The 21,962-nt window shown below is 43.4% G+C and overlaps 5 non-coding genes across 5 annotated transcripts; all 5 read left to right on the forward strand.

Annotated features, from left to right (window-relative positions):
- Positions 1-11,490: 11,490 nt before the first annotated feature.
- Positions 11,491-11,572, forward strand: TRNAS-AGA (transfer RNA serine (anticodon AGA)). The gene has a single exon. It is a non-coding gene; the product is annotated as a tRNA-Ser (tRNA).
- A 1,286-nt stretch (positions 11,573-12,858) lies between these two features.
- On the forward strand, positions 12,859-12,930 carry TRNAH-GUG (transfer RNA histidin (anticodon GUG)). Its single transcript has one exon. It is a non-coding gene; the product is annotated as a tRNA-His (tRNA).
- Positions 12,931-16,152: 3,222 nt separating this feature from the next.
- On the forward strand, positions 16,153-16,234 carry TRNAS-AGA (transfer RNA serine (anticodon AGA)). Its single transcript has one exon. It is a non-coding gene; the product is annotated as a tRNA-Ser (tRNA).
- A 1,285-nt stretch (positions 16,235-17,519) lies between these two features.
- Positions 17,520-17,591, forward strand: TRNAH-GUG (transfer RNA histidin (anticodon GUG)). Its single transcript has one exon. It is a non-coding gene; the product is annotated as a tRNA-His (tRNA).
- A 1,498-nt stretch (positions 17,592-19,089) lies between these two features.
- TRNAS-AGA (transfer RNA serine (anticodon AGA)) lies at positions 19,090-19,171 on the forward strand. Its single transcript has one exon. It is a non-coding gene; the product is annotated as a tRNA-Ser (tRNA).
- Positions 19,172-21,962: the final 2,791 nt, after the last annotated feature.

Genomic DNA, 21,962 nt, shown 5'->3' on the forward strand with positions numbered 1-21,962 from the left:
CTTACAAAGGAGCCTCAAATACTCAAAGATGGTAGACTTCTGTAATATGGGTCATAGACTAAAAGCTGCACGAAAACCGGTACTATTTTTGACAAGATATAACTAGAACAGATAGCTCAATAAATAAGAGGCAGGATCCGATGTATCCGAGTCAGAAGGATTTTATTCAGGCAAAAAGGAAGGGACTGGAACGGGACAGCCTGAAATAAAATAGGAAGGAAGACAAGAAGGCAGGAAGGCAGCTGCCGGGGGAATGGGAATCGAGGAATTGGGAATACATCACATTAACAGTATACAATATATATACCAAAACAATTACATTACATTCAATACAGTAGGCGTAGCAGTAGGCGTAACTCGTAGCAGTTGCGAAAGATAAGAGTGAAATGGGTGGAGAAAGAAGGCGTGTACAGGGCGTATACATAGACATGTAGTGTAAACGTAATAGAAGTGTCATAAATGGGGCGGAAACATGGAGGGGGCTACTCGAGCAGCTGGGACCTTTAACCTAGTGGTGCGCGCAAACGGGCAATGACGTATTACCAGGGAGAACTGGGGGCTATGACTTCTGCGCTAGAAGAGGAGACTAAAGTCTGCGGTGTCAGGACGACATGTACCTATATCATATCTGGTATCTGGTGTTTGGAGTACATGTTGATAGAATCCAAAAGTTATCAGGGCAAAGGCTACTTGACACTAAGACTGGAGCATGCATTATTCTACATGTATTGCGTGTGCTAGGAATATTCTATGAATATTAATACAGTATTTCTCTTACATGGAGACAGAAAGGCTAGACCCTGGCTGAAACTATTGATACGATTCAGTAGCTTAGGAATGCAAAGAAGGAGGGCTGGACTGATAACTAGAAGCATAACATACTCTTGGCAGACAGGCAGGCAGAGCCAGGCCGGGCAGGGCACTGTGCGGCAGGAAGTAAGCGAAAGGTCAGGGATGCAGGTGGGGGCTGCATCGCTCCTCGGAGTGGGTTCAGAAAACAAGAGCTTGAATCTGGTGTCCGGGCCCTTTTGAGGCCTAGAAACGGGGACATTTTACTGAATTAACGTGCACACTGTAAAACGTGGCAACATAGGCCTAATACTCGTTGCTTTCACGAGAACTGGAAACTGGCATACTAGAGTTGGACACAACTATGATTGCGTCTTTAATCGATCATAGGGGGATACATGCATATCGATCATGCACATATAGCATAATATGGGGAACACGTAGGCACATACAACATGGCAAAATTTACTTTTCCACATTCCCTCCTTGTGCCCTACGTTTCCATCAGGAAACATCTATATTCATGATACCATCTATCATTTCATATAGCATCATTTGCTCGTCTCGAATCGTCTTAGAACGGGATTTAGGACTAGGACTAGGAATACAAGAGGTAGCACACATGCCGCAAATCGCAGGGCCACATTGTAAACAGAGGCAGCAACTGAATATGATCATTACTGCTATACCCAGGAATGACAATACTTTCCATCCCCAGGCAGATATGATACTCCAGAGCCAACCGGACCATGTCCAGGTGCCTGGATTCTGGTGTAACTGATGGGCAATTTTATGAAGTCTGGTTATAGCTGAATAAACAGACGGCGCGTTATTAGGAATGAAAATGCAGCAACTAGATCCGATGACTCTACATGCTCCTCCTCTATCGGCCAGTATGACGTCAAGAACGAGACGATTTTGGAGCACGACAAATCTCATAGCAGATTGTTCTTCTGTTAAGTTACCTAGAGCGGAAGTAGTCTCATTCACTACTGCTTCAAGGGTTCTGGTTAACCTACGTATTAACTTACTATTCTGGATAGGTCCAATGAAGAAAAAGAAACCTCTATTGAAGTCTGTGTACTGTTCTAAAGCAGTTTCAGTTTGATCGACAATTGGGGACTCGATCTCCCTTTTATGTCTAACGTGTACTAGATGTGTGTTTCTGTGATAATCGGATGGGGCTAGAAAAACTGGTGGCAGTAGGAAGGCAATGTAACATGTTCCATCCCAATCGAGGGGCAGACGAACATATGCGGTCTGACCACAAACAAAATAAGAATGACGTGAGGCTTTGAAAATAGAGTTCCCACTGTCACTATACTCGACCATAGTAGTACAATCACTATGTCCTACATGTGCGGAACCATTCTTTCTGACACATAATTCGCCTTTGACTGGTAGTACTGAAATAGCAGGCAAATCTGAAGTAGTCTCGGACTGAACATTCAGGACCATGAAATTCGAGGAATAATTACCTAAATCATATACTTCATTTTCTAGATCTAACCCTGTTCTATGGGATAGACCTTGCTTGTCTGGGAAACATGTTCTATTCAGAAAGGGACATATCAGTTGAGGATGACGTTAACGTGGACCATGCTCCACACGAACCATTATGTGAAAACGGATAGGGAAAGAGTGGCAGAACTCCCTTCGGTGTCTGGAAAGGGGGGAGTCGACCACACACCCAACAATTAGTGGCATTGTTGGTCTGGTGTGAATAATGCAACATTCGGATAAAGGTATTGTTACGCATAGCAAGACGATAGGATAACTCGTGAGGAGGCAGGTCACTAAACGTGTGCTCTGCTGTAGCATTAGAAAACATATGTACATGTGACATCGGAAAACATAAATATAAAGCATAACTTGTGCATGTAATCATTAGACTCAAAAATAACAAGAAGAATAGAACGACAATACATCTTTTAGAGTTTTGACTAACTCTCTCACTGTGTGGGTCTGTCTCATACATGTCAGGAACCTGTCTAACCGTTTCACCCGAGAGGGACTTAGACAATTAAACTGGCTGACTTATTTTACTAGACCTTAACTTGGCTTTATACTCCTCCTGCGGAGTTTTCTCTAACAGAGGGAGTTTCGGTTCAGAGTCTGTTTTTAGGCAGTCTTTAGGAATGAGGCAGTCCTTAAAAAATGTCTTTGGCCTAAGTCCATGAAACTTCTTAATATGGCTGGTGTGCACCCAGCCTTTGCGGTTCTCGAGCTTGACGGCGGTCCTGGTGGTGAGGAGGACAAGACGGGGCTCCTTCCATCGGGGCTCCAGCGGACTTGAACGATCAAAGTTCCTTACGAAGACCATATCACCTGGAACGACCTCATGCGGTTTCACCTCAGTGTTGTCTGGGAATGTAGCGGCAACCTGTGAACGACAAGATTGTAGTGCAGACATCAAGGAGGCTAGGTAATCTGTCAGCATATTACTGGAAACGTCTGTAATCTTTCGGGGCATAGGTGTACCCCACATATTTGGAGGGCGGCCGAATACGACCTCGTACGGGGACAGACCTGATCTGGAATGAGCAACCATTCTCATGTAGAACAGAGCAACTGGCAGAGCTACTAGCCAGTCTACACCTTTTTCTCTACATACTTTAGCAATTCGGATTTTCAGAATCTGATTATGTCTCTCTACGAGACCGGCTGCTTCAGGATGGCGTACACAATGGAACTTCCACTGGTACCCTAACAGAAGGGAAACTTGTTTCATGAGCTCGGATGAGAATGGCTGGCCGTTATCTGAATACACGACCCTAGGTAATCCGTAGCGGGGAAAGAACTCACGAACCAACTGCCTGGCAGTGGTCGCAGCTGTGTAATCTGGGACTGGATATGCTTCTGTCCACCTGGACAAAGCACACACAACTACAACGACATACTTGAAACCTCGACATCGCTCCATCTGAATATAATCCATCTGGAGGACTTCAAAAGGGTGGTCAGGAGGTTGGAAACCACCTTGTTCCACCGGGACACTTTTACCTGGATTGAACTGACAACAGATCATGCAGGTACGGACTTTCTGCTTGGCTGCTGCTCGTAAATGCTTGTTGAACCAGAGGTTCTGGATGCTGTCTAACATAGCTTTTTCTCCTAAATGTGCTGGATTATGTGCGGTATTAATAATGACTTGAACCATAGAGTCAGGGAGAAACCATGTGGCTTTTCCCTTTGTCAACCATCCTTGATCTGTCTGGACCCCTCCTTGTTCGGACCATTTCTTGATTTCATCAGGAGTAGCATGTGACTGTATATCTATGACATCTTGTGTAGGGTCCTTAACTGTCATACAAGTAGTCTGTTCTGGAATATGTGTCAGTGTTGTGTTAACTGGAATATCTGGAGTCTGAGCTGTGAGCTTGGCTGTTCGATCTGCTAGATCGTTACCTTGGGAAATGATGTCAGTGACTCTCGTATGTGCTTTGCACTTCATGATAGCGATAGCTGTCGGTAAATGTATTGCATCTAACAGAGCTTGAATGAGGAGACCATGCTGGATCTTGGTGCCATGAGAAGTCATGAAACCTCTCTCTTGCCAGAGCACTCCAAAGTCGTGTACGACTCCGAATGCATAACGTGAATCAGTGTATATATTTACTTTCAGGTTCTTGGCACGTATGCAGGCTTGGGTCAGAGCGACAAGCTCTGTTGCTTGAGCAGACAGGGTGTCAATACGGTGTGTTTCTATAACTTCGGTGTCAGTAGTCACTGCATACGCGGCTACTAGTTCTCCTGTACTTGTTCTCATACATGAACCATCCACATAAAGTGTCAGGTCGGGATCAGGTAATGCAATATCTGTCAAATCTTGTCTTGGCTTTGTCATGGTGTTAACAACTTCCACACAGTCATGTGTGGCAGGATTTGAAGTAACTGACGGTAATAGTGTAGCTGGATTTAAGATGTTGCAGCGTCTGATTTCTATGTGTGGCTGGAACAATGTCAGTTCATATCCTGTTAAACGTGCAATTGTCAAGTGCTGAGTCTGGGTTCGGTTTAAAAGAACTTCCACGGAGTGTGGGACTTGTACTGTCAGGGAATGTCCTAATACTATGGAATCACTTTGTCTGATAGCTAGTGCTGTGGCTGCAACTGACTTGAGGCACGCAGGCAGAGCCTGGGCCACTGGATCTAATGTGCTAGAAAAATAAGCAGAGGGCTTGTATTGTCCTGCTTGATCTTGTGTGAGAACAGATAATGCAGTACCATCACGTTCTGTGACAAAAAGTGTAAAAGGCTTACTATAGTTCGGTGTGGCTAGAACAGGTGCTTGACATAAAGCTTTCTTTAATTCATTAAAGACAAGTGTATGTTCCTGGGTCCAAGGGAGGACAGACGATACGGCTGCCTCCTGTGTCGTTAACTGTATCAGTGGCTTGGCTAGAAATGCATACTGAGGAATCCATTGTCTGCAGCAAGAAGTGAGGCCGATAAAAGCTCGTACCTCCTTCTGAGTCTTGGGCTGTGGAAGACATGCTATTAACTGGATACGGTCAGGTGTCAACTGCCTACCCCTCTTGGACAGTAAGTGTCCCAAGTAGACCACTTGCTGGACACAGAATTGTAATTTGGAAGGGGACACCTTGTGCCCCATCTCGGCCAGAAAATACAGGACTGTAAGTGACGCACGTTCGCAGTCACGTTCAGAACGGGCTGTGATCAGTAGATCATCAACATACTGGAGCAGGGCAGTGTCAGCTGGCATGTGAATATTGTCTAGTTGTCTCTTAAGTGCTTGACTGTAAATGCTAGGACTTTCTGTGAAACCTTGAGGAGCTCGTGTAAATTTATAGCTCCGTCCATTTAAACAGAATCCGAAAAGGAACTGGCTGTCTGGATGAATGGGGACACTGAAAAATGCGTTCTTGAGATCGATAACTGTAAAGAATGTGGCTTCAGAATCAATGGCTGTCAATAGGGAAGAAATATCGGGAACCACTGGGTACTGGGGTATGATACATTTATTAAGTTCTCGAAGGTCAATCACTAATCGATAAACTGGAGGTGCATTTGGATCAGTACGTTTCAGAATTGGAATGATAGGAGAATTACATACATTGGAGTCAGTTTCTACAACCACTCCTTGAGCAATGAGCTCGTCAATAATTTTGGATAAGGCTGCTACAGCCTCAGGTGGCAATTTGTACTGTCGGATTCGTGGTAATACCACACCTTGTTTCAGAGTCACACGATGGGGTGTGATATGCATACAACCTACATCAGTTGGACCTTGCGCCCATAAATGCTGTGGTACATTCAATAATCTTGGATCAAAATCACGTAATACATAATGACCTTTAAAATCTCTCAAGAACAGACGTACTCCTTCTGGAGAGCAGCATATTACTGCTCCTAATTCTTTTAATGTCTTAATGCCTAACAAATTTTCTGGGCAAGATTTCGTTGGACCAACTTCTAGAGTAACTGGTTTCGATATTTCATTAACAATAGGCTTTCCTGAAAATCCAAGGGAAACATTTCTAGAGCCTGAGAGCGGAGCCCCTGGAACCTCGTCATGACTGATAGTAGTCCTACTTGCCCCTGTATCAATCAGAAACTTTCTGTCTTTCCCCAATACTTGACTGTGTACATAGGGACCCTCTTGATCTACAGGTATCTCGATGAGAGGCAAGCCTACCTCCCTCTCTAGGCTGTTTCATGAATATGGCTGATAATCTGGATACTCGGACTGTGCATACTGATACATCTGCTGTGTAACGTGTTGTGTTGCAGCGATAGGCTGCGGTGCTGTAACTGTCTGTTGTGCATTCTGTGGTGGCTGAGAAGTCTGTGAAACTTGTTCTTGTCTAGGCGGACGTGGTCTTTCTTTAGTCTTACCAGTAGCTATGTTGTGTTTCAGAACTGCACACTCACTTATGAAATGACTGGGCTGTTTACAATAATTGCAGGTCCCTTTAACGGGAACTGCAGGATGACTGGCTTGATTCGTACCCCTCTTCTGACTGTCTTGGGGAACAGATTGTGCAACTAATACTTTCATTTTCGTGTCTTTCATACGTCTCCTTTCGTGTTCTTGTTCTTCCCTGATTCTGTTCTGGTGGTACTGGAGCATTTGTAACATCTGTGACGGAGTATTAGCTTGCCAGGTACTTTCGACTTTCAATACTCGATTTTTAACTTGTGGACTTGAATTCTCTACTAGTTTCGTGACAAAAAGATGAGGGTATGATTCACTACTTGTTTTCAGACCACTATTAATAATAAAACATTTCTCAAATCTAGAATAGAAATCACTAGTATCTTCGTCTTGTTTCTGTTTACAGGCTGAGATGGCATCCCAGTCTTCCTTTTTCGTGGCTAGTAATCTTGGCAAAACTTGTATCAATAACTCGGGCAATTCTTTAGCTTTATCCCCAAGACCGGTACCTGGTACTCGTGTATTATCTTCAGCTTCTAGAGCTGTCCAATCTATCTTTTTCTCTCCCACCTCCCATTCTTTTTCTTTGAGTTTTTCATATATGCCCGCAGGCAACAGGACCTTTAACATTTTAATGATATCTGGATACGTGTATTCTCCCATACGGAGCATGTCTTTTAATTCAGGTGGAACCCTGCTGGATCTTTATCGTGACAGGGAATTAGTTTCTTCATCTCTAAGAGTTCCATTTTCGTGATGGGGGTGTAAACAAATACTCGTTCTAGACCACCACCCTCTTTCTTGACTGGATGTACTTCTCGTAACGGATTCTGTCTGTCTATGTAGAATGATTTACTTTCTGGGGGTGAGACGTGAACAAAATGTGGATTCAGGAACGTTCGGTATTTGTGGCGCTGTTCTAGAATGACACTAATTAAATCGGTACCTAGACCTTTCCATCTGTACTGGAGTAACTCGTTTAATACATCATGTAGAGGACCTGGATCGGAATGCTGATCCTCATACAGTGTGATGAGGTGCTGGATCATATACATACCCACCAGTCGCTGTTCGGCTGGGGGAAGTTTCAGAAACGTTTGAGCCACTATTTCGTCAGGAAAAGTGGTAGAATCAGTAGTCCACCGGACTGCTGATCGGGCTAATTCTTGTTCATGCATGGTACTGAGCTCGCTATAACCTATTCGTGATTTCAGAATATGATCGGTAGCCTGGAATACTTGTTCCAGAGAACACTGTTCTGGTGCTGGAGAGGGAAAAACTTTCTTGTAGTCTAGGCGTGAATATCGGTCGGAAAGTCTAGTTCTACCTACATACGCTATTCTGTCGGGATTCTCGCTGTCTACCTCTTCACTGGAAGAGTTATTCTCTTTCTCGGTTGCTCTACTTACTCTCTCTTTCTCATGTATACTTACAATTTCCTTACGTATTTTCTTGTACATACTTTCTACACAACCTTGTGTCTTGTGTTTTCCATCTGCTATATTGTCACTCCACCTGGTCAGGACTTTCATTTCTTCCTTGTCTTTATCAGGATAATCTTGTTCTCCTATTAAACAGTTAATCAGAAACTTTAAAATCATGAGCTGAGTCTCAACTTTTCTTTGAACCATGGCTTCGTGAATGCTTTCTGGATTCACTCCTGTACGGATAAAACAATATATTCTGTCTAGATGTTCTTTCATATCGGGCAGGGTGTCCAAATAGCTGGCAACCTGTCTTAAACGTAATGAATATATGACCATGTGATCATCGCCTGGAACTGGATCATATCGACATTCAGTAAGGTTTCGCTTGAGATCTGCGTATGTAGTCACTTTTGGCGTACGCTGTTACGCTAGTTCATGTAGCGTCATACGTCTTGGTTGAGGCGGGGTACGAGGAGAACCTCCCCCCGCGGCTCCTAAACTAGAATCGTCGGGGAATACTGTACGGGCTGGTAGAGTGACTGGCAAAGCGGGTACATGTACTATGGGCTGGGCCGGGGGTGCTGTAACATTATCTGGACCCACGGGACCAGCGGCTGGAGGAACAGGAATTACATTATTTACGGGAGCAGGCGGGACAGGATTTGCATATTCTGGGACTGTGTCGTCCAAATAGGACGAAAGAAAAATATCAGCTGCGGTCGGTTTATGACGTAGCTTAATCGGGACTAATGGCGGTGGAAAATTACAGGATGCTTCCGGGGTTGCTTTTGGCAAGCCCTCAGCAAGAAGAGGATACATACCCTTAATAAGGGCATTTCTCTGTCTGTCTGACTGTTCTGCTCTAACTCGTTTACCTTCTTCGATTAATTCCCTTTCTTGGGCTTTCTCTGCGGATTCTCTACTTAATTCTGTTTTTCGGAATTCTTTTTCGGTTCTTTTATGAGATTCTTTGCGCCATAACTCGATGGCATCTTTCTGGGACTGTCTGGCTTTCTTTTTCCATAATGCTTCTTCTACTCGCATGATGCACTCGGCATCCCATGTACCTGATACAGGCCATCTATATTTCTCTTCGAGATCTTTGGTGTAATCAGACCATAAGTCTAGATATATTATGGCATCTAAGCCATGCTTGTGATACATAAAATGTCCTGGACTGTCCCTAGGAGGGACAGGGACTGCTTCTTCAAGCAACCCTTTTCTGGTCTTTAACTGACGTAACTTGGAAAACAGAGGCATTACGGGAATACACTTGAAATACAATACACAATAATCACAGTAGTAACACAGCAAACAAAACTTTCATACCACGACATAAAAATACATGAATAACAGTTCGAACAGAAATACTACCTGATACACTGAAAACAGAACGCATGAATTTCTTGAGAACTGAACTTACTAGAAATACTGGATGCACTGCTAAAACAGTACAGAACATACCGGTCTCATAAAGAGACACGTCTGGACCCGTACCCACCTAGGTGGATACTTCGTGCTGGATCTGTGTACCCAAACCCATCGGACCAGGAGCAAATTAATGCTCCTGTCTAGATACCCCCCTGTGACGGTACTCACCGGGAAAGCAGAAACTGGAAGGCCTCGGACTGGACTGGACTGCACTGCTACGACGTCGGACTACGAACTTCGGAAACTTCGGTTACTTCGGTTACAGGTGGGCCTCCAGATACTTCGGACCTTGCACTCTCGGCTTGGGCTCTGGTCGGGACTCGCCGCGTTCCTCACCGCCTCGTCTGGATGCTGGACCGCAACCTCCGTCTCCTCCGTGGGCCTGAGGGATACTTGAAGCAGAAATATCTTCACGTGCACGGTATGGTTCCGTCACGGCTGCTGAGGGTCAGGGGGCCTGCGTGGCTTCGCCGGCGCGTGGCGAAAGGGCAAGTGCCTATTTGGGCGCCATTATGTGGTAAATAAATAATTAATTACCGGTACTATTTTTGACAAGATATAACTAGAACAGATAGCTCAATAAATAAGAGGCAGGATCCGATGTATCCGAGTCAGAAGGATTTTATTCAGGCAAAAAGGAAGGGACTGGAACGGGACAGCCTGAAATAAAATAGGAAGGAAGACAAGAAGGCAGGAAGGCAGCTGCCGGGGAAATGGGAATCGAGGAATTGGGAATACATCACATTAACAGTATACAATATATATACCAAAACAATTACATTACATTCAATACAGTAGGCGTAGCAGTAGGCGTAACTCGTAGCAGTTGCGAAAGATAAGAGTGAAATGGGTGGAGAAAGAAAGCGTGTACAGGGCGTATACATAGACATGTGGTGTAAACGTAATAGAAGTGTCATAAATGGGGCGGAAACATGGAGGGGGCTACTCGAGCAGCTGGGACCTTTAACCTAGTGGTGCGCGCAAACGGGCAATGACGTATTACCAGGGAGAACTGGGGGCTATGACTTCTGCGCTAGAAGAGGAGACTAAAGTCTGCGGTGTCAGGACGACATGTACCTATATCATATCTGGTATCTGGTGTTTGGAGTACATGTTGATAGAATCCAAAAGTTATCAGGGCAAAGGCTACTTGACACTAAGACTGGAGCATGCATTATTCTACATGTATTGCGTGTGCTAGGAATATTCTATGAATATTAATACAGTATTTCTCTTACATGGAGACAGAAAGGCTAGACCCTGGCTGAAACTATTGATACGATTCAGTAGCTTAGGAATGCAAAGAAGGAGGGCTGGACTGATAACTAGAAGCATAACATACTCTTGGCAGACAGGCAGGCAGAGCCAGGCTGGGCCGGGCACTGTGCGGCAGGAAGTAAGCGAAAGGTCAGGGATGCAGGTGGGGGCTGCATCGCTCCTCGGAGTGGGTTCAGAAAACAAGAGCTTGAATCTGGTGTCCGGGCCCTTTTGAGGCCTAGAAACGGGGACATTTTACTGAATTAACGTGCACACTGTAAAACGTGGCAACATAGGCCTAATACTCGTTGCTTTCACGAGAACTGGAAACTGGCATACTAGAGTTGGACACAACTATGATTGCGTCTTTAATCGATCATAGGGGGATACATGCATATCGATCATGCACATATAGCATAATATGGGGAACACGTAGGCACATACAACATGGCAAAATTTACTTTTCCACAAATAGGGTCCCAAAAACTTGAGTGCCACATGAGAGTATGCATGAAAGCCTATCCTTTTCCAACCTAGAGATATACTCATGCAATTTTTGTTTTTAGGAGAGAATGTGCCTGCTGAAAAAAACATTATTTTTAAAAAGTGCATTGCAGAATACCAGGAATTTGCTGTGGGACACCTTGAAAACTTTCATACAGATTATTTGCACAAAACTTACAGTCAGTTGTTGTGGCCGAGTGGTTAAGGCGATGGACTAGAAATCCATTGGGGTCTCTCCGCGCAGGTTCGAATCCTGCCAATAACGAGAAATTTTTTAACATCGGCTACAATTTCAGAAGTTAACCTTTAGAATTTCTTCCATGTCAGTTTTATAAATAGGTGGCTTATTTTGGTGTCACTATTGCCCTTTCACATATTTATTATCGCTACCCCTTTCGTATCTTTGCTATAACTCTCGTCCTACATTGGCGCTGGCGCAAACACTTGAAATTATTATACCCTGGCTCTCTCAGTCATACCATTCATGCACTTGAAACTTACTTTACCAATAAAAGAAGCAAATAGAAAAATAAAACAAAAGTGCTTGCTGGATTAGGCAAACACACTTCATAAAACTGCATTTTCTTTTCTATTCTCCCCGTGTTACAAGTTTAACTGCTCCCTGTGTAATTTCTCTTAGCCTGCTGTCCCAGGAAGAGAAGTTTATCTACAGGCTCTTTCCGTGTTTTTTTCCTAGTCTTTCTTTCCCTTTTCTTAGATTTGTAACTGTTCCTTTATGTGCTCTATTTAGTCGCCATTAATCTCATTTGAGCTCCTTGTACCTGCTGCTGTTTTCTCCACACCTCATACTGCCTTTTCCCTCTTTCTCTCTTTCTCTGAGGTTGGTGGCTACTTTCCAAAGCTTCTGTTGCCCCAATGTTCCTTCATCTTGTTGTCAGACGTGAATTGGAAAAGCAACCAAATTAACAAGCCTTTACCACTCATACATGGCAGAGGTTTATACTTTAATTCAATGAGCTAAGAAAAGCGTGTTGTGGGGCCCCTACGAGCCATGGTGCTTGCTTCATCATAATTAGGCACGCAGTCATTAGCCACAGCTCTGATCATGGGTCACTGAGGTCAGTTTCAATAATTCCTCAAAAACCTAACCATGCAGTCCCCCCTAACTGTGTAGTTATCTTGCTTTACTGCTGTTTGTGTGATTAGCTGGGAGGAGCTCACGGCAGCAGCATCCCTATAAAAGTGTAGATGGACCTCTCCTTAACTTTTTCTTGCTTCACATACAGATGGCTTGAGGAGGCACAGGGGAGATACAGGTCTAATAGACAGAATAGAAGATCTGCGCCAGGTGTGTTTCTCTGCATTGGTGTCCCATCACAGGCCCACAAGTGTATGTGTGATCTTTGACTTCTGGCAGTTCACAAGCAGGCGGCCAGGAAACGGTTTCAGCCTATCAACCACTGAGGAGACAAAGCCTTTGTATAAGGAATGAGGAAGCAATGAACACATTCAGCCTATCACAGGAGTTCCCTGAGTGTTCCGAATTATAAATTCTCCATGTCACTGTATGCTATTGAGCCCAAGTAGCTTGCCGTGATCGTATAGTGGTTAGTACTCTGCGTTGTGGCCGCAGCAACCTCGGTTCGAATCCGAGTCACGGCATTGTGGTTGGCAATGTCACGGCAGTTGGGTTTTTCTTTTACAGAATTACCAAATGTACCAGTTGTTTTTGTAAAATGTCTATTAAAAACAGATCCTTTAAAATATTTAAACGATCTAACGACAAATTATTTAAACACACATGATTATAAGATGTAGCTATATTGTACCTACTGACATAAATTATCGTTCTTGAACCTATTTGCGGTGGCGGGAATGGAGCTCTCCCCCATGCCAATCAGAATGCAGTTGCAGTTGAGTGACCTGTGTTGTGGCTGTCTAGAGGGAATGCACAAATGTAGCTGTCTCGCAGCCCAATCCAGACGTCAATTGGAGACAGGTTTTCAGGCAAATAGAGCAGTAAGTGCAGAGAAATGCTCACTCTCTAAAAATGGCATTTATAAAATAGTAAAGTTAAATCCAACCTCACCAGTAAATAGGATTTATCAATAAATAAATAAAGCTTCTCCTCTCTGATATGGAATTACCCCCCAAAAAGTATAAGGGAATACCCAATGCTAACCTATGAGAGGGGTAGACCTCACTGTAGTGAAAAATGTAATAGACTGTTTGGTACTACCAGGACATGCAAACTACCACAGTACATGTCTTACCTTTTACTTACATAGCATGATGCCCCTAGGACTACCTAGGGCCTACCTTAGGGGTTACTTATATGTAATAAAATTGGAGTTTAAGGCTTGGCAAGTAGTTTTAAATGGCAAGTCGAAGTGGCAGTACACTGCAGCACAGGCACTGCAGTAGCAGGCTTGAGACAGGTTTGAAATGCTACTTCTTTGGGCGGCACAATCAGTCCCTGGGTATATGGTATACCACTTTACAAGGGGCTTTCAAGTCAATTAAATCTGTCAGTCAGGTATACTCCAATTACACACATGATTAGGGAAGAATCACGTGCACTTCAGCACTGATTAGTAGCGATAAAGTGATCAGAGTCCTAAGGCCAACAAAAAGATACAGCAAAATGCATAGGTGAAAAGCAATAAGGTAGGGTTGAGGCCACCTTAAGAATGCAAGGTCTAACAAAAACAAACTAAGAATAACATGAGTAAAACATCAGGTTTCTCTACGGCATTTGGTGAGACCAGTGTGCCTTCTTTTATCTTCCATAAATGCAATCTTTCCCTGACCCCTTTATTATATAGCTCTTTAAGTAAAAAAGATAAAGCACTTACAAAGGAGCCTCAAATACTCAAAGATGGTAGACTTCTGTAATATGGGCCATAGACTAAAAGCAGCACGAAAACAGAGTGCAATAGGGTCCCAAAAACTTGAGTGCCACATGAGAGTATGCATGAAAGCCTATCCTTTTCCAAACTAGAGATATACTCATGCAATTTTTGTTTTTAGGAGAGAATGTGCCTGCTGAAAAAAACATTATTTTTAAAAAGTGCATTGCAGAATACCAGGAATTTGCTGTGGGACACCTTGAAAACTTTCATACAGATTATTTGCACAAAACTTACAGTCGGTTGTTGTGGCAGGGTGGTTAAGGCACTGGACTAGAAATACATAGGGGTCTCCCCGTGCAGGTTTGAATTCTGCCAACAACGAGAAAATTGATAACATCGGCTACAATTTCAGAAGTTAACCTTTAGAATTTCTTCCATGTCAGTTTTATAAATAGGTGGCTTATTTGGTGTCACTATTGCCCTTTCACATATTTATTATCGCTACCCCTTTCATATCTTTGCTATAACTCTCGTCCTACATTAGCGCTGGTGCAAAAACTTCAAATTATTATTCCCTGGCTCTCTCAGTCATACCATTCATGCACTTGAAACTTACTTTACCAATAAAAGAAGCAAATAGAAAAATAAAACAAAAGTGCTTGCTGGATTAGGCAAACACACTTCATAAAACTGCATTTTCTTTTCTATTCTCCCCGTGTTACAAGCTTAACTGCTCCCTCTGTAATTTCTCTTAGCCTGCTGTCCCAGGAAGAGAATTTTATCTACAGGCTTTTTCCGTGTTTTTTCCTAGTCTTTCTTTCCCTTTTCTTAGATTTGTAACTTTTCCTTTACGTGCTCTATTTAGGCGCCATTAATCTCATTTGAGCTCCTTGTACCTGCTGCTGTTTTCTCCACACCTCATACTGCCTTTTCTCTCTTTCTCTCTTTCTCTGAGGTTGGTGGCTACTTTCCAAAGCTTCTGATGCCCCAATGTTCCTTCATCTTGTTGTCAGACGTGAATTGGAAAAGCAACCAAATTAACAAGCCTTTACCACTCATACATGGCAGAGGTTTATACTTTAATTCAATGAGCTAAGAAAAGCGTGTTGTGGGGCCCCTACGAGCCATGGTGCTTGCTTCATCATAATTAGGCACGCAGTCATTAGCGACAGCTCTGATCATGGGTCACTAAGGTCAGTTTCAATAATTCCTCAAAAACCTAACCATGCAGTCCCCCCTAACTGTGTAGTTATCTTGCTTTACTGCTGTTTGCGTGATTAGCTGGGAGGAGCTCACGGCAGCATCCTCCCTATAAAAGTGTAGATGGACCGCTCCTTAACTCTTTCTTGCTTCACATACAGATGGCTTGAGGAGGTACAGGGGAGATGCAGGTCTACTAGACAGAATAGAAGATCTGCGCCAGGTGTGTTTCTCTGCATTGGTGTCCCATCACAGGCCCACAAGTGTATGTGTGATCTTTGACTCTTGGCAGTTCACAAGCAGGCGGCCAGGAAACGGTTTCAGCCTATCAACCACTGAGGAGACAAAGCCTTTGTATAAGGAATGAGGAAGCAATGAACACATTCAGCCTATCACAGGGGTTCCCTGAGTGTTCCGAATTATAAATTCTCCATGTCACTGTATGTTATTGAGCCCAAGTAGCTCGCAGTGATCGTATAGTGGTTAGTACTCTGCGTTGTGGCCGCAGCAACCTTGGTTCGAATCCGAGTCACGGCATTGTGGTTGGCAATGTCATTGCAGTTGGGTTTTTCTTTTACAGAATTACCAAATGTACCAGTTGTTTTTGTAAAATGTCTATTAAAAACAGATCCTTTAAAATATTTAAACGATCTAACGACAAATTATTTAAACACACATGATTATAAGATGTAGCCTTATTTTTGTTTTTAGGAGAGAATGTGCCTGCTGAAAAAAACATTCTTTTTAAAAAGTGCATTGCAGAACATCAGGAATTTGCTGTGGGACACCTTGAAAACTTTCATACAGATTATTTGCACAAACCTTACAGTCAGTTGTTGTTGCCGAGTGGTTAAGGCGATGGACTAGAAATCCATTGGGGTCCCCCCGCGCAGGTTCGAATCATGCCAACAACGAGAAACTTTTTAACATCGGCTACAATTTCAGAAGTTAACCTTTAGAATTTCTTCCATGTCAGTTTTATAAATAGGTGGCTTATTTTGGTGTCACTATTGCCCTTTCACATATTTATTATCGCTACTCCTTTCATATCTTTGCTATAACTCTCGTCCTACATTAGCGCTGGTGCAAACACTTCAAACTATTATACCCTGGCTCTCTCAGTCATACCATTCATGCACTTAAAACTTACTTTACCAATAAAAGAAGCAAATAGAAAAATAAAACAAAAGTGCTTGCTGGATTAGGCAAACACACTTCATAAAACTGCATTTTCTTTTCTATTCTCCCCGTGTTACAAGCTTAACTGCTCCCTGTGTAATTTCTCTTAGCCTGCTGTCCCATGAAGAGAATTTTATCTACAGGCTCTTTCCGTGTTTTTTTCCTAGTCTTTCTTTCCCTTTTCTTAGATTTGTAACTTTTCCTTTACGTGCTCTATTTAGGCACCATTAATCTCATTTGAGCTCCTTGTACCTGCTGCTGTTTTCTCCACACCTCATACTGCCTTTTCCCTCTTTCTCTCTTTCTCTGAGGTTGGTGGCTACTTTCCAAAGCTTCTGATGCCCCAATGTTCCTTCATCTTGTTGTCGAATGTGAATTGGAAAAGCAACCAAATTAAAAAGCCTTTACCACTCATACATGGCAGAGGTTTATACTTTAATTCAATGAGCTAAGAAAAGCGTGTTGTGGGGCCCCTACGAGCCATGGTGCTTGCTTCATCATAATTAGGCACGCAGTCATTAGCCACTGCTCGGATCATGGGTCACTGAGGTCAGTTTCAATAATTCCTCAAAAACCTAACCATGCAGTCCCCCCTAACTGTGTAGTTATCTTGCTTTACTGCTGTTTGTGTGATTAGCTGGGAGGAGCTCACGGCAGCAGCATCCCTATAAAAGTGTAGATGGACCGCTCCTTAACTTTTTCTTGCTTCACATACAGATGGCTTGAGGAGGTACAGGGGAGATGCAGATCTACTAGACAGAATAGAAGATCTGCGCCATGTGTGTTTCTCTGAATTGGTGTCCCATCACAGGCCCACAAGTGTATGTGTGATCTTTGACTCCTGGCAGTTCACAAGCAGGCGGCCAGGAAACGGTTTCAGCCTATCAACCACTCAGGAGACAAGCCTTTGTATAAGGAATGAGGAAGCAATGAACACATTCAGCCTATCACAGGAGTTCCCTGAGTGTTCCGAATTATAAATTCTCCATATCACTGTATGTTATTGAGACTAAGTAGCTCGCCGTGATTGTATAGTGGTTAGTACTCTGTGTTGTGGCCGCAGCAACCTCGGTTCGATTCCGAGTCACGGCATTGTGGTTGGCAATGTCACAGCAGTTGGGTTTTTCTTTTACAGAATTACCAAATGTACCAGTTGTTTTGTAAAATGTCTATTAAAAACAGATCCTTTAAAATATTTAAACGATCTAACGACAAATTATTTAAACACACATGATTATAAGATGTAGCTATATTGTACCTACTGACATTAATTATCGTTCTTGAACCTATTAGCGGTGGGGGGAATGGAGCTCTCCCCCATGCCAATCAGAATGCAGATGAATGCAGTTGCAGTTGAGTGACCTGTGTTGTGGCTGTCTAGAGGGAATGCACAAATGTAGCTGTCTCGCAGCCCAATCCAGACGTCAATTGGAGACAGGTTTTCAGGCAAATAGAGCAGTAAGTGCAGAGAAATGCTCACTCTCTAAAAATGGCATTTATAAAATAGTAAAGTTAAATCCAACCTCACCAGTAAATAGGATTTATCAATAAATAAATAAAGCTTCTCCTCTCTGATATGGAATTACCCCCCAAAAAGTATAAGGAAATACCCAATGCTAACCTATGAGAGGGGTAGACCTCACTGTAGTGAAAAATGTAATAGACTGTTTGGTACTACCAGGACATGCAAACTACCACAGTACATGTCTTACCTTTTACTTACATAGCATGATGCCCCTAGGACTACCTAGGGCCTACCTTAGGGGTTAATTATATGTAATAAAATTGGAGTTTAAGGCTTGGCAAGTAGTTTTAAATGACAAGTCGAAGTGGCAGTACACTGCAGCACAGGCACTGCAGTAGCAGGCTTGAGACAGGTTTGAAATGCTACTTCTTTGGGCTGCACAATCAGTCCCTGGGTATATGGTATACCACTTTACAAGGGGCTTTCAAGTCAATTAAATCTGTCAGTCAGGTATACTCCAATTACACATATGATTAGGGAAGAAGCACGTGCACTTCAGCACTGATTAGTAGCGATAAAGTGATCAGAGTCCTAAGGCCAACAAAAAGATACAGCAAAATGTGTAGGTGAAAAGCAATAAGGTATGGTTGAGGCCACCTTAAGAATGCAAGGTCTAACAAACACAAACTAAGGATAACATGAGTAAAACATCAGGTTTCTCTACGGCATTTGGTGAGACAAGTGTGCCTTCTTTTATCTTCCATAAATGCAATCTTTCCCTAACCCCTTTATTATATAGCTCTTCAAGTAAAAAAGATAAAGCACTTACCAAGGAGCCTCAAATACTCAAAGATGGTAGACTTCTGTAATATGGGTCATAGACTAAAAGCAGCACGAAAACAGAGTGCAATAGGGTCCCAAAAACTTGAGTGCCACATGAGAGTATGCATGAAAGCCTATCCTTTTCCAAACTAGAGATATACTCATGCAATTTTTGTTTTTAGGAGAGAATGTGCCTGCTGAAAAAAACATTATTTTTAAAAAGTGCATAGCAGAATACCAGGAATTTGCTGTGGGACACCTTGAAAACTTTCATACAGATTATTTGCACAAAACTTGCAGTCAGTTGTTGTGGCCGAGTGGTTAAGGCGATGGACTAGAAATCCATGGGGGTCTACCCGCGCAGCTTCGAATCCTGCCAACAACGAGAAACTTTTTAACATCGGCTACAATTTCAGAGGTTAACCTTTAGAATTTCTTCCATGTCAGTTTTATAAATAGGTGGCTTATTTTGGTGTCACTATTGCCCTTTCACATATTTATTATCGCTACCCCTTTCATATCTTTGCTATAACTCTCGTCCTACATTAGCGCTGGTACAAACACTTCAAATTATTATACCCTGGCTCTCTCAGTCATACCATTCATGCACTTGAAACTTACTTTACCAATAAAAGAAGCAAATAGAAAAATAAAACAAAAGTGCTTGCTGGATTAGGCAAACACACTTCATAAAACTGCATTTTCTTTTCTATTCTCCCCGTGTTACAAGCTTAACTGCTCCCTGTGTAATTTCTCTTAGCCTGCTGTCCCAGGAAGAGAATTTTATCTACAGGCTCTTTCCGTGTTTTTTTCCTAGTCTTTCTTTCCCTTTTCTTAGATTTGTAACTGTTCCTATATGTGCTCTATTTAGGCGCCATTAATCTCATTTGAGCTCCTTGTACCTAGGGTGACCAACCGTCCGTAAATTTCACGGACGGTCCGTAATTTGGACCTGGCGTCCGTTGTCCGTCAGGATTCCTTTTACGGACGCCTTTTGTCCGTAATTTTGGATAGGCCTCTTCTCCCTGATGGCCGCCTAGCCCTCCTCCTGGAGCACAACAAGAGCAGCCCCACGCCGCCCATTGTCATTCTGTATGTCGCTGATTGCCACTTACAGAATGACAATGGATCAGTCTGGGCTGATAAAGCATGTAGCAGCCTCTTCCTGCCACAGTTTAGGGCAGCGCATTCTGTCAGACAGAAGAAATGTGCAAACACGCCAGTGCTGCTATGTGAGAAACCAGTTCGTTCAAAGAAGCTGGTGAAAAGTTGATATAAAGGGGCTGGAGTTCTTTCAGTCTCATTATTTTAGAAAAGTGCACTTTCAATATTATATTCAATGAAGCCATGGTTGCTGCATTTTCATTTTATGCAACTAACAACCATTGCCAAAGCCAATAGTCCTGGCTTGTAGTTGGTGTAATGATACTTGCTGTATTATATATCTGGATTTAATGACAGAAACAACATAATACCACTCGGGCGGAACACTATGCTAAGAACAGATTTTTATTTTAGGTGTTTTAAGTCACGCCCTTAATTACATCAAACGCCCCCTTTAGAGAGGACCCTCTTTTTTCACCCTGCTTAAAGCCCTGTAAAAACACCATGTCACAGTAACCTCATAGCATGGCACTGAGCATCATGCATGACTTGTGGAAAAGTAAATTTTGCCATGTTCTGTGTCCCTACATGTCCTCCATCTTATGTTATGTGTGCATGATTAAATATGCATATGTATCCCCCATGTTTGATTAAAGACGCAATTATAGTTGTGTCCATCTCTAGTATGCCAGTTTCCAGTTCTCGTGAAAGCTACGAGTATCAGGCCTATGTAAAGTTACGTTGCCACGTTTCTCAGTGTGCACGTTATTTCATTGTAAAGTCCCCGTTTCTAGGCCTCAAAAGGGCCCGGACACCAGATTCAGCTCCTGTCTCCTGAGCCTCGCTGAGGAGCGATACAGCCCCCACCTGTATCCTCGACCCTTCACTTACTTCCTGCCTCACAGTGCCCGGCTCAGCCTGGCTCTGCCTACGAGTCTGCCAAGAGTATGTTATGATTCTAGTTATCAGTCCAGCCCCCCTTCTCTGCATTCCTAAGCTACTGAATCGCATCAATAGTTTCGGTCATTGTCTAGCCTTTACGTCTCCATGTAAGAGAAATACTGCATTTAATGGTCATTTAATATTCTTCATCACGCACTACATGTAGAATAATGCATGCTCCAGTCTTAGAGTCCGTTAGCCTCTCCCCTCCTGACTCTTAGTTTATATCAACATGTTCTCTAAACATCAGATACTAGATACTGTTTAGGTACATGTCGCCCTGACTCTCCAGACTTCAGTCTCTGCTCCTAGCACAGAGTTCATAGCCCCCAGCTTCTCCTAGTAACACGTCATTGTCAGTTTGCGCGCACCATTAGGTTAGAGGTCCCGGCTCCTTAGGTAGCCCCCTCCATGTTTCCGCCCCATTTATGACATATTCTGTTACGTTTACATCACATGTCTATGTATACGCCCCTGTTACAACCATTTTCACCCTTATCTTTCGCGACTGCTATTGACCACACCCACTGCTCCGCCTACTGTAATTCATTGTAATGTAACTGTTTTAGTATATATATTTGTGCACTGTTATTAAAGGTTGCGCTGATTCTGATCCTGCCCCCGGCAGCGCTGCCATCCTGTTCCCGTGCAGGTTGTCCTGTTCCTGTCCTTTATGCTGTATTAAACCTGCAAACTCCTACTACCTCGAATCTTGACTCTTATTTATACAGCTATCTGTTATTCATTTATCCATTCAAAAATAGAGGTATTATTTATTTATTTACCACATAATGGCGCCCGAATAGGGACTTGCCCTTTCCCCACGCGCCGGTGAAGCCACGCCGGCCCCCTGACCCTCTGCAGCCGTGACGGAACCATACCGTGCACGTGCAGATATTTCTGCTTCAAGTATCCCTCAGGCCCACGGAGGAGACGGAGGTGGCGGTCCAGCATCCAGACGAGGCGGTGGAGGAACGCGGCGAGTCCCGACCAGAGCCCAAGCCGAGAGTCCAAGGTCCGAGGTATCCGGAGGCCCACCCGTAACAGAAGTCCGAAGTTCGTCCGTCCGGCGTCGAAGCAGTCCAGTCCAGTCCGAGGCCTTCCGTTCTTGCTGCCCGGTGAGTACCATT

The sequence above is a fragment of the Lissotriton helveticus genome, chromosome 12, assembly GCF_964261635.1.
Source record: "Lissotriton helveticus chromosome 12, aLisHel1.1, whole genome shotgun sequence".
Lineage (NCBI taxonomy): Eukaryota > Metazoa > Chordata > Amphibia > Caudata > Salamandridae > Lissotriton > Lissotriton helveticus.